Raw genomic sequence first — 14,947 nt, 5'->3', positions numbered from 1 at the left:
CCTGGTGGACCCCCCCGTGAGGCCCCCCCCGCCGCGGAGGACCCCCGTGAGGACCGGGGGCGATTCCGAGCGGCCGCTTCGTCAGACAGGGCGCAAGGAAACACCGTTTGGCTTTTTACGGTTAATTAACATTGCAGCGGCTTTGTATGGAGGGGGGAGGGGAGGGGAGGGGAGGGGAGGGGAGGCGAGGGGATGGGAGGGGGGGCGAACAGCGGCAGGCTGATGGCTGGGAGATCCTGCTGATTTAATATCGCGCTGCCAACATCAATTTCAAAACATTACAGGGAACCGTTAGCAGGGGCTCATTTGAAACGTATTTGAGTTTGCTAGGAGGTTTCCCGCCTTTCATTCCAAACAGGCTCAATTATTTCCTTATTATTGTTTTACAAGAAAAGCTTTATTGCTTGATTTTTAAGTTCAGCTAACCATGGAGCCAAAGAAACATGCTGGATGCACTGCTCCTCAAAGAGGTACAGTCACCGATGGCCATACAGCGTCCGCACAACACGTCAGAAATGAATCTGCAGCCACTTTTAACATACAAAATCATACTCAGCAAAAAATATCTGTAAGCGGTTCCTGTGTCAACAGCCTTATCTGTTTGTGTTTGAGCAGGGAGCTACAAGGAAGCCTGAAATCCAACTCATGTTTACGGTGGTGTCTGTGAATAAACACTAGAGGGATATAAGAAAAAATCGTGCCAATTTAACTGCACTTTAATGGAAGAAAGATCGCGTTAAGTCTCTTGTTGTCATGTACCCAGAACAGACCCTAGCCTACATTACTGTATGTGTCAGTGCAAACTAACAAAAGCCTTCCTCTTCCTAGCTGGAAAAAAGCGCCACAAACCACAACCAAATGCATAAACCCATCCATTCAAAGTCGCTTCAAATCAGTACATAAATCAACCCTGGACCCGGTATTCCTCCACCCCTGACAACAATGGCTTTTCTATTACTGGAACAAGCCGGCCGATTCAGGGGAGATCCACTCAGCAGTTCTGAGAGGCGAGCCCAGCACAGGCAGCAGTCAGACGGCCTCGTTCAGGAGACTAACAGCCACTGAGCAGCCTCAGTGCGAGTGTGAAAGTAACCCTGTGTGACAGGCCGGCCCTTTTCCCACTGACATTTATGTTGCATTTCGCATCGGAGCGGACTTCCACAGGGAGGTCAGCCCATTATAGCAGATTCAACATCCGTTTCCCGAGCCTCTTCTCCCCCCACAGATACACACATAATAGGCCGAACGTAAATATTCATCGAAGCCCATTACGCCGACGTTTGACATTTTCTCACGGTGGACGGCCACCCAGATGTGCGTTTATTTTCGCGGGGCGGCGCGGCGCGCGGCGGTAAACGTGGCGGTTTGCTTTCGCGGAAGGGGGGGGGGGACGCACGGCTCGGAATCGGGAAAAGGGCCTGGGCTCTGCCGCAGTTTCGCTACGCGGCGCCCTGAGAAGTGAAATGGCAGACCCGCCGTGGCTGTGTGCGGACTAAGAGCACCTCTGCTACACTCCTCTCAGTGATCACCCTGTCATCAGGGATCAGCCACAGCAGCTGGTGGAGGAGAGGGGGCCTGGGGGGGGTGGGTTCTTTTTATTTTTTTTGCAGGTGGAGGGGGCAGCCTCTATGCCTTCATTCCCCCATGTTTAAAAAAAAAAATTTTTTATTAATAAGCACATGCAGGTGGGTCAAACCTCCGCTTTCACCGCATGTGTCAGAAACCCAAAAGGCAGGGCGGACAGCGTGTCCTTTGTCGTTTATTCATTAAACACAATTGCCGTTCCTCAACGCAAGGGGTCTTAACAGATGCAAAATACTGTAAACAGCTGAAGGGAGCATATTTACTACCGATGGTCCGACTGATACTGCGCTGTGATCGATCTACTGTCAGGAAACTGCAGCGCCATAAAGACTAGCTTTAAAAGTGACGTTCAGCATTTCAGTTTGTTAAAAAAACCGAACACAAAAGAAAAGAAAAAGGAATGGAAAGACAAACTCATGACGGGAAATTGTTTTGCATCTCACAGTTTATGGGCACAAAAACCCACTGTGGATCTCTGTTGCTAGCTGCAGTTTACAATGACCTTAGCACAGCTTAAGCCTATATACCACAGTCAGAGTTTTCAATAAAATGACTCAACGGACCACATTTCAATATAACTTGACAAAGAAAGTAAAAGGTGTCATCGCATGGAACAGATTCACAGGTCGTGTAGTAGGGCCAGAGACCGTCCAGGAAGGCAGTGCTGGATACTCTATAGTCTGCAGGTAAATGGTGAGCCTGGATTGGTTGAATGGCCTGTTCTTATGTATCCTTAAGTTATAAGCAGGATTTGTGCCGGGTAATGCACTGCTACACACTGCTTTCCTTCTGGAAGATGCCCACCAATGCACACCAGTTCCAAAAATGTACACAGCCATGTGTGTGGCTACAAGATATCCCAAATTCTAAAACAGCTCTTTCCCTCGAACCATTCATACGCAGAAAATGCTTATCACAATACAGGCCCAGTCGATATTTGCTGCTTTCTGCGGTACCACTGAGCGGAACTGGAGAGCACTCCAGATCAAGCGGAATGTCTCACAGCCACGCTGTGTTTCAAATTGCTCAGGCCCGGTTAGGAGCACTTCCTGGTGTTCCTCTCTCTGTCTCTATGATAGCAATACCGCATTGTAAAACAGGTTGTTATACACAGGCCAATATCTCATCTCTCCTGACTCCTCAGTCTCTCCTCGGGGGACTATTGAGGAGACGCACGAGGCAGAGCAGCGTCTGCCGCCCCGCGGGCACACAACGTGCCGTCAGCGTGCCGTGCCAGCTCTTCGCAAATTAAAAGGAGACCGCGGGAGAACAGCGCGCAACACATCTGAGAGAATAGGCCTAGGACAAAATGGAGGCGCTAGCAGGCTCGCGCCGAGCTTCAGACGGCGGGAGCCGGAGCTGGAGCCGGCTCAAAGAGCACGCCGACGCTCCCGAGATTTAATAACCCACACTTACAGCCGGCGCGTTCGCACGTCTGCGCTTCTCCCCCTTCAGAGCTGCGATCTGCGCCGCCTGCGCTGGGCGCTAGCTCGCTAGCCAGCGCGCGCCGCGCTCTGTCATTAAGGGAGGCTGTCAGACCTGATTTGTAACCCGCGGCGACGGCGAAGCCAGCAGCGGGGCCTTTCAAGCCTGCCCCGCGTCAGCGGTAACAGGAAGGGCAGTAAACGGGGGCACGCCGCGGTGACTTTGTTCTGGGGGGCATTTGAACCGGGTCCCCGCTGTACTCAGCTGGGCCCAGCCCGGAGGACGTATAACGCGTGCCATTTCTACACACAGTCACACCAACATCCAACAGCATATTTCCTTCAAAGATACCAAGGGCAGGGGCTTCAAGGTTATGGGCAATATCTTTCCACTTCGTTCTCTAACAGAGTACACCGGTACACTCTATGGCCTGGACCAAATCCAGGTTGCATGAGGGTCATCGACCGCAGGGTGTCGCAAAGGGCAACGCAGGCTAATTTTGGGCAGGCTCTCCCCTGGAAGGAGGGCTTCAGACAGCAGGGTATCTCCCGTTCGGCCCGAGACCTGTGGTCCATCAGTGGCAGGAGGGCTGGCCGTCCGGGCCTCTGGAGGTGGATTCCGGAGGCAGTCAGCCAGCTATAGTCCAACTGCGCTTGTGTGCTGCCCTCCAGAACTCACTGAACACTGGGGTTATGGGACAGGTCTTCTGTAACAACACTGCATTACAAAATGGGGTGAAAAACGAGGAGAGAAACTTCCGTGTGCCCAGCAGACTTGGGCCCATATTTATCACTGGGTAAAATACGGGCTCCAGGTGTTCAAAAATTCAAAGTGTGATGGAAATTTTGTTCTAGTTGTTTACCAGATAATAAAAACAAATTATCCAGATTCCTTACAGATAAAATTGCGCCTACTGATAGGCATTTAAGAGCCCACATGAGCTCCCCTAAGCTGGACAGGGGTTATGAAAAGGTGGCACACCTTTCGTTAGAAGGACATATGACAACAGGAGTTACTAAGATGAGATCACGGGGTAAGTGGACGAGCCTCACAGCCTCGGATCGAATCCGAACCGCGCCAGTGCCGACTGAGGTCGGTAGCTCCACAGATGGCTATATCCATCTTCAATGTGAAGATGGCAATAGCGTCGCCCAGGCAATGGCAGGGTTCTGTCAGATAGGGCTCCACATCACTGCTATCTAGTGACCCCTGCTGGTCAATAAGGCGTGCATCAATTGCAGTCAAAGCTGCATATGAAAGGTCTTCCTGTGACTCAGCTCTGTACAAGCTTAGCTGCAGTCCGTGGTATGTAGGTGCAGCTGTAGTCCATGTCCGTGTGTTTCGGAGCAGAACTATGGATGTCTACGCCCTCCCGATTCAGCAGTGGGGTTTGTGAAATGCACACAGCTGGGCTGTGGTTGCAGACGATTGGCCATTCCAAATTGGGGCGGGAACAGGACATGTGCAGTTGCGTTGGGCTCCAAATATATATACCGAAAAAAGAAATCTTTTTTATCGGGGGGACTGGAGGGGGCAATCACCTTACCAAAAAAATAAGTAAGAAATAAATACATAAGAAATGTTCAGGTAGACTGTCCATTATGGTGGTTGGCAGCGAAACCATTAGGCCCCAACGCATCCATTGGAATATGCCATTTTATACAGCCATTCATTTTCCTGTACTTCCTGATACAATACGTCACTTAAGACTAAGAAAGAAAAAGACACCCTCAAGCCTAGAGATCAAAGAAGAGATCATTTTTTTTGAAGGGGGGGGGGGGGGGGCTGGAGGGGGCAATCGCCTTACAGAGAAAAAAAAAACGTAAGTCAGGTAGACTGTCCATTATGGCAGCTGCACCATTAGGCCCCCTGCATCCACTGGAATATGCCATTTTATGCAGCGATTCATTACTTACCGATACAATACGTCACTTAAGACCAAGAAAGAAAAAGGCACTCTCAAGCCTAAACGACTGCCTGCTCAGTCAGTCAGGCCCATGAAGGGCTTTAAGGCTGTCAGATCTTTGTCCTTGACTGAGGCGGAAGACCTTGTGCATTTCCTCCAGGGAAATGGCTCTCAGTGGTGAGCTGCACTGACATGCTGTTGTCTCACTATCACTCCGGAGTAATTGCTCCTGTTCAATTACAAATGATCAAGTGGGCTTTTTTATTTTTTCTGTACGGCCTACATCCGAGCCAGTTCCTTACAGCCCAACTCCACCGTTTTTTCCAAATAAATAAATTCTGTAAAAATATTTTTAATTGCTGGATTTAAGACAAATATATTTTTAATTAAATATGGGTTAATTTCAACCAAATATTTTAGCTTCTCACACACACAGAAAAAGGTTTTTCATGAAACACACCATCACCTCACTAGGATGTATAAGGATACTCAGCTGCACTGAACAAATACTACATATTTCTAATGCCCTTCTAACAATGCTCTCAAAACCACTCACCGATGAGACACACAGACACAGACCTCTACAGCAAATGGCTTGTCTTGCTCTTTTTTTTTTTGTTTGTGTTTATTTTAATTTGGGCACTTCAGGTAGGAGAAATCCCATTCCAGGGAAAAATCCTCCCCCAGAGGAGTGGAGCGTACCAAATCCCTGCCAACGGAATCCCGCCATCCCTCACGGAAAAACAATAGCAGATGGAAACAATGAACAGCACCGCCCTCCTCTGCATTTAGATGCCAAATTATCATGTATTCCTTTATAAAAATGATATGGAACACATGCACATTTAAATATGACAAAAAAATAGCTGAAAACAGAGGGGGGGGGGCAAGTTGCTGTTTTTATTTCTCTCTTTATTTTTTTATGACCATGCCCACCCCTCCCCCTCCCCCCCCCCCCTTTCCTCTGGGTAGAGACGCATGCCAGGCAGGCTTCAGACAAATGCACCATCCATGTGGATGAAACAAGCTGGAACAACGCGATGCGTGCTCAGTGCAAATCGGAGAGCTGCTGAAGAGGGCATTATCTAAAGAGGGTGCAATATTCCAGCAAGCTCAACAGGAACAGCTGAAGGCTGCAGCAGAGGGGGTGGGGGGGTGCTCATAATGAAACAGCAGAATGCCTGGCCTCTGCACAGCAAAAGCTTTCCTTTCCAAATTAGTCGCCCCCTCTCTGCTCCTTAGCAATTTAGGGGAGCTTACTGATAAAACTTGAGTAGTGTGATGAAAGGTAGAACACGTGCGCACATGCACGTGGGCAAACACAAACATGCACAAGCTCATGTACATGCGCGTACACACACATGCATAAGCATACACATGCACGCACGCACACACATACAAACACACACACATTATCCAGTGATCACTACAGCAAGTAGAGGTTGGAATACCCTGCTGATGCAAGACAGACCAGGTACCTGCAGTCTGCCTGCACCAACTGCGCATGGAGCGATCTGCTTTGACACAATGACTGCACAGCTCAGCTGGTCAACTGCAGAGTAACAGCATGGACTGCTGGGAAAAAGGTACACATCCGCACACTCTAGTGATGAGCTGGGACTACAAATACTGGACTGGAGTATTTTATTTTGGAGTATTTTTTGGAGTATTTAATACAAAGACTAGAATTTACAAACCAGAGAATATACAAAAACAAAACACTCACTGAACAAAAAAATGCAAAAACATGCATCCTGACGACAAAGCAAAGACTTTTTCATTAATGCCTACGACAAAGGAACAAATGACTTCACGCAGTGATAGATGGTTCTGTTCACTTGAAAAAATAACAAATCATTTGATATTGGAACCCAAACAAGTCCAAGCAGTCTGGCATTTTCAGTCCTTTTTTTTCTTTTTTACAAAGGGGGGGGGGGGGGGGGGGGGGGGGGTTGTGTTGAACAGCTTGCTCATTAATTAAACCACAATACTGAACAGTTGGACAGGAGCCGGTGGGATATAAGGTGACATTGCCTTGTAGTCTGAGACCATTTTATTTTTTTTCTCCCACAAAAAAGTATCCATCCTTCTGTGAGACATTTTTATAGGAGGAGTGTGAGCCTGTAAGTCGTCTCCCCACCGACATGAACGGGCTTTTATCGTACAATTACAAAACGGTACGCAAAATCGATGCAGCGAATGTTAGTCTGCCGGAATTTTCCCCCGTTTCTGAGGGAGAAATGTAAATGCGGGGTGTGCGAGACAGCCCCCTGTCAGTCCTCAGCGTGACTGGAGAGAGAGCCCCCGCGCTTCGGCGGGGGGAAAAACGCCTCTCATTTGCACCGGCGCGCCCAGAGTGTCTGCCTAATATGTTAAAGCAACACGCGCGCGGGGCGCTCGGCTGCTGCCAATTAGCGCAGCTTTGGGGCTCCAGAACGACGTCCTCTTTCTGAAGGGGAAACCGGGAGAAAGCCGCGTCGCGTGTTCAGCCGACAGCGAGCGCCGACAGCCCGTTAAATTTAACGACACCACTGCACTCGAACGCGCCATCAAGAGCTCGTTTGAAAAAAAAAAAAAACACACGGTTACCTTGTTCAGAGCATTAACTTCTCAGTGTAACGGGTGGGGGACAGAAATGGGATTCCAGCAAGTTTTGGAAATGAGTAGGCAAAAAAAAAAAAAAAAAAAAAAAAACGCACAAAACACCTCAGCCTTAATCTGTTTCAGAGAGCTGTGTGTGCTAGCTACCAGAACAGACAGTACTGACACACATGGCACTATTCAAAAAGACAGCCTGACTTTGCTGCGGGTGACATCACTGAGGAGGTAAGCTAACCTGTGGCCTGCAGGTTACACCATGTCAGATTACTAACTGCCTGTACAGTAGAGACACAGAATGAGTCCTCTCTTAAAGGCAGCCCACAGAGACCCTGGGCACAGCCCGCTGCCAGTCTTCAGCCCGAGGGAAGCTCCCTGCGCAGCACATCTCCAAAAAATGATTTTTTTTTCTGCTGAAGCAAGACGCCCTGACACACACTTATTAAAAATTAATCATCTCAAATTAGAATCGCTTGGCTGTCATGAAGAAGATGCAGTGCCTCCACCACCCAATACCAGATCCTGGTGTATTTTAGATCATGTTCTGCTGATATCTCTTGTTTGTTCCACGGGGGTGGCTAAACCCTTTTTCGATACCTCCGTGTCGATACCACAGATGTGGTGCTCCAGAGGTGTCAAGACCGGTCCTGGGGGGGGGGGGGGGCACGCAGAGTCTGCTGCTTTTTTGGTACATCTCAGCACTTAAGCAATTAATTCAGGTCATTGATTGGCTAAAGAGGCCTTACACCTCCTTTCGCAGGTCTAAATGGGCTGCTGACGGAAAGGAAAGCACAAAACCTGCATACAGTGCAGTCCTGCAGGACTCCAGCCTCATGCCCCCTGTTGTAAATACTGACTGATAGGACTGGATGGCTCAATGTACCTAGCCCTGGAATTTGTTTGGACCACTGAGCTCGAAAGCATTATGATTTGTTGGCTTACTGCGTCCGTGAAGGCATGCAGCCGAATAGCTAACCTAGTTAGGGAAGTACGCAGGACCCAAGATGCGAAACGTCAGGTTCCTACAGCCAATACAATTCCCGTGTGGACACTGAGAACAGCGGTCTTGGACCCAGAAGGGCCAGAGAACGCAAACGTTAACAAGGGAACCGGTTCAGTCTGTCGGCCATTTTCCGCACACTTGTCAGCGATCTCACGGCGAGCGTTTAACACAGTTTGACGCGCTTTCGCTAGGCTGTTTCTGAGCACCGCTAAGCAGTTTTCCCTGTGACTGTCGACTAAGCACCGCTCAAGGTGTTCTGCTAGCGGCAGGCCCACTCACAGCACTCTGAAGAGTCCTTAGCGAATTCATTCTTCCCCAATGACATTACAGTATAGAAGTGATATCTGTCACCAACTGTCACTAATCATATCGTTTACCTTTGAGTGCACGATGGGATGAAGGTATGTGTTCAACTCAAAAACACAAATAAGACATTCAAATTATTGCCTGAGAATTATTCACCTAGACTAAAAATGTATGCCACCATTTTTTTTAAACATTGGTTTACAGCACACTTTATAACTGCGAAAGCTATTTCCCTTGGCTTTACCGTCATACCACTTTTTTTAAAAGTCTCTGGAGCCTTTATTTTCCTTATCTCATGCATGGAGATGTATTACACAAGGCCAATTTAAACATAAATCTACAAGAACAGCTGCAAGGAGTGAGCAAATGGAAGTTATATATTGTTATGTGCCAAACCTAGCCTTTGAAAAATCTATTTTCAGCCTCCCGAAGCACAAATGGTTATTTTTTTTATTTTGTACTTTTGGAATAATTCAGCGTAACTCAGTACAAAGAGTGTGGGCATCTGGCTCAGTTTGTTTCTCCGTCACAAGAGCTAAGGCCACATCATATAACGTGAAAACAACGCATGTCCAAACATACACACGCGTCTATAAGAGCAGAATGCAGAAAACACAAGGCATACTCTGACATGTAGTAAGCTTACTTCAGGCCTTGAGCACTTGCAAGCAAACTCCAGTTTGAAACAGTTAGCCTGTTGGATCAAGACTGTGATGATGAGGCACCAGTACAGAGCACATCTTTCCGTTTACAAACCAAACACTTACAGCTACAAACAGCTACTGTGGCAATCCATAGATTCAGACTACCAAGTTTATATTTTATCGCATTAGCATAGCTCAAGTGAATCCATGTGAATCTGTTACGACTAAAATGTGGACTCCAACGGTCCTGCTTACTCAAAAGCGGCATTTATTTTTTGGCTTAAGAACAGATTACCACACATATCCGTCAACCCCAAATCAAATCTCAGCTTTAGTCACAGAAAGAAGCTTACATCTGACCACGGGGAACTACGCATGGATTTATGCGCTTACTCCAGCAGCATAAAGATGGCTGCCGTCATTTGCATCATTACACATATTTCAACATGAACAGCTTGCCCGAACCACGGCTCTGCCTATATATGGGCCAACACCTGAGATGCTATCTAGGCCTGGCCTGAACAATGGAAGCCATTTGAGCTTATCTGGGAATGCCGTCTCCACGACAGCAGGCAGAGCTTCAGCTGGCATTCGAGCTCACGTCGTTTCAAAAAAGCTTTTGTTTCCTCGTGTCATGTGACGAGGGCTCCCGTTTTAATGAACCCAGTGATGCAACCAGACCCCTGTCTCGGCCATGCCGACTGAGACCATTCCAAGCCTGATGACATCACCACCCCGACATCATCGCCACCCCGATCCTGGTCAGGAAAAACCCGGTGTGAGAGAGCAATTGCTCGGGGGACAGTACCATCGATTGCAATTACGTGACTCAGTACATCATTCAGCAACAAAGACAGGGAGTAAAATGCACTGTTGAAAATTGCAATGTGCTCTCGGAACAGATAGCCTAACCGAAGAACAAAAATTTTAATACGATTTAAATACAATTCTAGCAATCTCTTTTTTTCCCCCAAATTCCCCCTTATTACGCAATTAAAATACAAGCTTTCTCCGTTGTCTGTATAAAGATTTTTTTTTTTTAAATGCCCTCGAGCAAATGGAGAACGGTCACCGCTAATGAAAGCTTGCTCCAGCGTTTGTCTCCCTCTCTCTCATCCTCGCTCGCCCTCGTCCTCCCTCTCGTTTGATCCATATTAATGAGAGGCGAGTAAATAGCCTGCTGCTGTGAGGAGCCCTGCTGCTGAAACAGCTCCACTGACTGCTTTAAAAATGACAGCCTTTGCCGCGCTCACAATTATCCCTCCGAGGATGCGTCTTCTTTCCCACATCACAAAGGGAGAGAATGGAGGTTCGCCATCATTCATTAAAGGACAAGCAGATGCTTGTGAAAAACCGCAGCACAATGGAAAGGTTATTTCACTGAAGACAATATCATTTACGCATCGCCACGGCGTGGAGGAAAAAAAAAAAAAAAAGAGAGCTGTTCAAGCAGAGCTTAACTTAACAGGTTTTTTTGGTGACAGCGCTGTTGCATCTACTGTGACATATTTAAGGCTTAACACGCTGAAACATTTGTTTGAATGCATTAATAGCAACCGCAGTGCGATTCATTATTTATCAGGCTCGGAAGGTCGAACAAACACACCTTGTGATTCTGCCACTGCATAATTAAACAGCACACCTGTCAAATGTCTTTTTGTATGCTAAACACAGCTCTTACTCAATTTGCTGCCTTTAACTGAATGCATGTTGGAACATTAAAAATGCTACAGCAATAAGATCTGATTTATTCTGGTGGCAACTGCGCTGGCGTTCAGAAAAAAATAAAAATAAAAACCTACAAATGAAGCTATGCACTAGGGACCCACAGACATACTGAGGTTATGGTTATAATTATAACTCTTGCAATGTTTAATTATGTGGCTTTATGAAGCTATTTATACATCCATTTATAATGCGGAAAACTGTCTTCAATGCGAGACCTCATAACCGCTAAAAATAGATTTGCAAACAAAACAGATCAGGGGTTCCTGAACTCAATCCAGTGGACCCGCCGTTTATGGTGTCTGTTACAGTCAATCTCTTGGTCAATCAGGGTTTTTGTAAACATGCTTAATGTTTTCCATGTGTAACTTATTTAAACAATGTAGGTTTGGCCCATGGCCAACTGCTTTGTCTTTGAACACTGTAGTTCACACAAATGGTCTTGCTTCGGTAACTAGGTGTCCTGTTTTTCCAGCACCAATTTTCCCCTTTCAGTCTGTAATTTAATTTAATAAACTTTAAAAAACTGTAACCCCCCTCCCTAAAGAAATCGTCTGACTTATAGCACATTACATTAAATGAAAGCATTAATTCATCAGATTCATTAAAAACCCTGGAATATGAATGCAGGATATTTATTCTATGGCATGCACAGCCATTTCTGGTATAATGTGGCCTTAAGACAGTAATTCATCCTTCAGCAGACATTTAAAGTGTCTAATTAAGAACTATTAACAGCTTACATTTCAGAGGTTGCAATTATGCTTGGAACAAGCCCGATAACCCTTGAAATAGATCATCTTATGCTCTGGAATACACTTTCAGTGAAGTAACCAACTGAAGACATATTTCCCCTGTGCACAAAATGCCCTTCAGACGGTTTTTTAAACAACATCAAGCTCTAAACTTTTAAGTGTTCATCATACACAGCACTATGGTGCTTCATTGGCAGGCTTCAAATGTTGAAAATTACTGACACATTACATCGGAAATCAAGCGTGTAAATAACAACCGAATCATCTCCCGTCCCAACAAAGAGGTAGAACATATAGTGGGGCAACTGCAACCAATTTAGAGGAGATTAAACCGCAGGTTAAAACGCCTAGACCACGGAACTGCATTAAACAGAAACAGCTGCGTTTATCTCACATACAGTTCTCCGGTCTAGACTCTAGAGGTTAACTCTGCCAGGCTGACTGCAATTGTCCCAATGGGCAACTATGCGACTGTTTCATTGTTGCGTTAAATCATAACATAGTTTCAGTGGAAATTATATGTTTATAAAACAGTGGTGGCAGTTTCTAATAACTTTCTAATGAGAAGAAATATGTCAAATTGTAATTGTAGTTGGTATAACGAGATGATTTTTGGTTGTTAACCAGTCACATCCTAGCATTCGTAACTTGCCAATCCCGTAGTCAGCAACATGCTCAGCTAAGTTACTTGAAATTATCCCAGCGTGACAACCCATTATCCATTGTCAACCCCGCTGAAGCATATTTTGGAGTCCAGCACGTCAGTGTTGAATGGGCTGTTAACGATGAAGTGCAGGATTGCAATACTATGCGATTGTGTGGTGCCGTGCCAATACATTCAGCAAATCAATCTCAGAAGAGCCGAAATCATCCAGCTCTCAGTTGCTGTTCAGGTTTATGATTTTTGAAAAGCTTTCGAAGTGCTGAGGACCGCATGCCTCGGAGATCAAAACAAAGCCCGGCTCATGGACACGTTTCCTTCCTGCAGCTGAGGCACGAATGTCCTCTGCAGTCTGCCAATTTGTCATCATGTGGTTTTTCACATTTATGATGGAGAACGAGAACCACTAAAGCGTTTCCCCCTCGTGCCGCAGAGTTACAAAATAACTTAACCGTGCAGAAAATATAATATGCTCTTCAACGATAAACCTAAACAACAAATGTAACAAAGGCGGATATGTTTTGTGTTTTTAAATCCTTAAATAAATAGCGCTGACTAGCTAAATGGTTCAGCAACCTCATGTTTGTAAAACGGCTTGACTAAAACATTATGCTTTACCAAACAGATCTCTTTAGTTTGTCAGTAAACCAAAATAAAATAACATAACAACCTCTAACGCAGACCGCTGTCAGCCAGTGAATGCACGGCTTCGGCAAATGATCAAAATGGAAATGACGAGACTAATCAAAGCCATTTTCATACATGCCTTCGGTGACTTTCATTATTTGCATTAAGAGACACGGTTGATACATCTACTCATCTGGAACTTCCAACCAAGAGGCAAGCTTGCTAACGATGCACGGCTTTGTATGAATGCAACTAGCGTAATAAGATAGCTACCAACCAGCGTGGGGTTAATTAAGGAAGAGCATTGTAGCCATCAATAGTTCAGGCATGCACTTGCTGAACATGGCAGTTCAATTCAGACTTCCTTGGGAGTCACCTGCTGTGATTTGCCAGACTCTGGTAGTGGAAATGCCTTACTTCATGTTTTATGCAAGGAAAACAAATTTCTGGTTCTGTTCTTATTAACACGACGAACAAAAAGGCATCGTATAAGACGCTCAATAGCTAGCAAGCTATCCATCGATTATAGACAAGGAGTTCGCCAGCTAAGCGTCTCTTGTCCTGTTATTACTTAACATTAGTAGCTTGTACAGCATTATAGCAATGTTTTCGATCCTGCTTGCAAACGGGGCAACATTTATTATTACATATGGGACATGGCACCCAGCTATCTTAATCGATCTAGCGTTTCATTTACAATTGTGTATTATTAACTACTCAACTATCGTTGTGGACGTCAGCAGTCCTGTAGCTTGTTATAACATGGAATAATCCTGCATTTAACATTAGACATAACTTTTCTTCCATTGGAGTTTCCTTCTGTTGGCTAACGTTAGCAAACTAGGTAGTGACGTGCTAGTGAACAATATCGATACATAGTCTACCTAACAGTTTACGTTTCCAAGGCATGCGTGACCTGTATACTAATGCTATGTAATAACAATAACGACGTTGAACCTGCTTTGCAAACTGACCTTAACTAGCAAGCTCTGTCATTGTAAATTAATGCACAGTGAACGTCTGAGTAATGTGTTTCAGTTCAGTAACTGTTAACGTTAAAACTAACAATGTTCAATTCTTACACGTGTCTGTGGACATTAAGATAAGCATGCTATCAACAGCTAGTCGGCGAATAAAATAGTTTCAAAGGAACAATCTATCTGTCCACGCCACCACTCGCACAACAGCAAGCTAATGTTAGCTTGGCATCCAGGACTAATTAAAATAGATATCCAACGTTAGCACCCTTGACTTGACACTTGCGACTGACGGCCACATTTTTCATTAAAAATTAGCGTAAATCTAGCTAAATTAATTGTGCTAGTCAGCTTGCAGAAATATAGCTAGTTCCCAAATATCAATGCTGTAGCAGGCGTGCTACTTGGAACATGATTCCAATTTAAGACTTACCTTTTCTCTTGTTCTACATCAGTTTTTGTTTCAGATCTGCAACACAAAACAGGGAAGGCAGGGAACAACTCACGTTAGCGGTCTAGCTAGCTAGTTAACGTAACGTTAGCTAACAGACAGTGTCTGCTGAGCTAGCAAGAAGGGGCAAGTGTGTGCCACTTTTTGTGTTTGTATAAACGTTTGCCACCACTGTGATGATTCGTGTTTTGTCAGTAATATTTATGCCTCAGAATAAAGTGTATGTGTAAATATCAATGTGGGGATTTTTCGCTCCCTTCTCACCTCAATCTTAAAGCACCTCCT

The 14,947-nt window shown here is 45.6% G+C and overlaps 1 protein-coding gene across 2 annotated transcripts in view; it reads right to left on the bottom strand.

The window, feature by feature from the left end:
- Positions 1 to 14,947, bottom strand: part of rerea (arginine-glutamic acid dipeptide (RE) repeats a) — a 190,812-nt gene extending 175,865 nt beyond the window's left edge. The window contains exons 1-2 of one of the 2 annotated variants that reach the window (XM_035387349.1): positions 14,927 to 14,947; positions 14,645 to 14,680 (exon numbers count right to left, since the gene is read on the bottom strand). The gene's annotated coding sequence lies outside the window, so the exon portion shown is untranslated. The remainder of the gene's footprint in view (positions 1 to 14,644; positions 14,681 to 14,926) is intronic. The other variant, XM_035387350.1, reaches the window with a different exon arrangement.

This window comes from Anguilla anguilla, chromosome 13 (assembly GCF_013347855.1).
Source record: "Anguilla anguilla isolate fAngAng1 chromosome 13, fAngAng1.pri, whole genome shotgun sequence".
NCBI lineage: Eukaryota > Metazoa > Chordata > Actinopteri > Anguilliformes > Anguillidae > Anguilla > Anguilla anguilla.
This window is presented reverse-complemented; position numbering and strand designations above follow the sequence as displayed.